Source organism: Schistocerca piceifrons, chromosome 1 (assembly GCF_021461385.2).
Source record: "Schistocerca piceifrons isolate TAMUIC-IGC-003096 chromosome 1, iqSchPice1.1, whole genome shotgun sequence".
Lineage (NCBI taxonomy): Eukaryota > Metazoa > Arthropoda > Insecta > Orthoptera > Acrididae > Schistocerca > Schistocerca piceifrons.
The window spans coordinates 566,087,880-566,090,197 of record NC_060138.1 but is presented as its reverse complement, the minus strand read 5'-3'; the positions used below and the strand labels follow the sequence as shown (position 1 = coordinate 566,090,197).

Here is a 2,318-nt window from a genome sequence, read left to right as displayed (position 1 = left end):
CACCAGATGTTATTTGGGATACGACCACGAAGGTAGGTAGTTATTCTCAATGGTCGAAACTGGGCAGGGACACGACAGAGTGGCGTCACAAGGAAGTATCATCGCGGTGAACCATGAAGGTGTAAATGTGGTTCGCAGAAGAGCTTCTGTAAAGTTTGGAAGGTAGGAGACGAGATACTGGCAGAAGTAAAGCTGTGAGTACCGGGCGTGAGTCGTGCTTCGGTAGCTCAGTTGGTAGAGCACTTGCCCGCGAAAGGCAAAGGTCCCGAGTTCGAGTCTCGGTCGAGCACACAGTTTTAATCTGCCAGGAAGTTTCAACTCCCTTCTTTTTTAACTCCAAACTGGCAAAGCTTTATTAGTAAATCGGTCGTTTTTTTATGAACGTCAACAATGAAAGCAAGACGCTCGCCTGTCAAGTTCATGATGGCGACTGGAAGTGATTTTTCTCCTTCTCCAGAGGTCGCTCCCACTCAATTCGCTACTTCCCTCCACCGTACCGCCTCTGCTCGCTGGGAGGTTACTGTGTCGTGAACGCCTTCATCAGTGTATACGCAACACCGACACTCACGTAACTAACATTATTTTTTAAAGTAATTACTTTAAATAAAATGGCATTTCATGTATTTTCAGATAATGAAATAAAACTTGTCATACAATTTTGTTGAAATTTGTTTAGCCTTCAAATGTCTCAGCTATTTTTGCCGCACCCTGTATATCATGTGAACTGTTAATCTGTACTTAGTCACTCGCTCACCACCACGTACCTTGAAACAGGAGACAATTTTGCCATGGAACATGTGATACATGAAACTTAAACGAGCTTCTTTAATATCTTAACCATCGTATCTGTATTGAATATGGAAATTTATGTTTTTTTTCAGCATCTTCCATTTCAAAATGTATTTAACTTGTAAGTAGTTTTCGTTAATACTTGTACGTAATTTGATTTCAGTTGCTCATTGTTGGGATGTTGTAGAGTGACAATGGAACAGATAGACCGATAAATAAGGTACTGGGAAATTTTATCTATATTGCAACAGTTATGAATGATGATGAAGTCCCATACTCCGCAACAGAGAGCAGGGGACGATGCGGGAGACTCGCACCGCCGTACCAGGCAAGGTCCTAATGGAGGTGGTTTACCATTGCCTTCCTCCTACCTTAATGAGGATGAATGATGATGATGCAAACGACGCAATAACACCCAGTCACCCTGAGGCAGGTGAAAATCTCTGAGCCGCCAGGAATCGAACCCGGGACCCCGTGCTCGGAAAGCGAGAATGCTACCGCGAGACCACGAGCTGCGGACAGTCATGAAAAACAACAGATTATTTTTTCCTAGCTACGTGGTCACTTCTTCACATATGGAAAACGTTGCCGTATTTTACAGACTACAAGACGCCTTTTCTCTTCGAAAAGTTGCTTTCAAAATTCATGTTCATCTGATACTCGAAATTAATTTAAAAATGGCAAGTGTTTGATTTAAAATTCCCACCAGGCTTAAAAATGGCCATATATTCGATGTCACGGGAAACTTATCTCCATCTGGCAAGATGTGATGCAGCTGGTAGCAGCAGTACACCGATGCGGCAGACATGCATTGCAGGGATTCACAAGCTTGCTAACACTTTCCCTCTCCCGCCCTGCCATCACAAACCCAGAACACTGTCTAACCTATGATGCGTCATTGCAGTCTACGGTGCCAGTGAACCTGAATTGAAAGTGACTGTGTTATCGGTAACAGTACAATATTTCTGATAGTAGCTACTTTCGTAATGGAACAAATAAATGGCAATATAATGATGCGGGCTATAAATTGAGAGTAATGGAGAAGAACATGGAAATAGAGGAGATGAGCGGCATTTCGGCCCTCTACCAACGGAAAAATCCATTCGCAATTGGCGGGCTGCTAAAGAAGAAGTGAAAAAAATGAGGAAGACTAAATGTGAAAATGGAGGACTGAATGCGAATTGGCCAACACTAGAAGACGACGATTTTCAGGGATTATAAAGGTCAGTACGGTTTAATAAACTAAGAATTTTTCCAGTTGGCTTTGCAGTCTAATAATAAAAATGGTAGAAAAGACATATAAAAAAAACCAGCTTAAAAATTAAGGTGTTTCTTATAGTCTATAGCGGCTTATTGTACATATCGCCTTATAGAGCCAACACTAGAATACGACGATTTTCAGGGATTTTAAAGGTCAGTTTGGTTTAATAAACTAAGAATTTTTCCAGTTGGCTTTGCAATCTAATAATAAAAATGGTAGAAAAGACATTTTTTTTAAACCGGCTTAAAAATGAAGGTGTTTCTTATAG

At 41.2% G+C, this 2,318-nt stretch overlaps 1 non-coding gene across 1 annotated transcript; it reads left to right on the top strand.

Annotated features, from left to right (window-relative positions):
* The first annotated feature begins 215 nt into the window (after positions 1 to 215).
* Positions 216 to 290, top strand: Trnas-cga. The gene has a single exon. It is a non-coding gene; the product is annotated as a tRNA-Ser (tRNA).
* Positions 291 to 2,318: the final 2,028 nt, after the last annotated feature.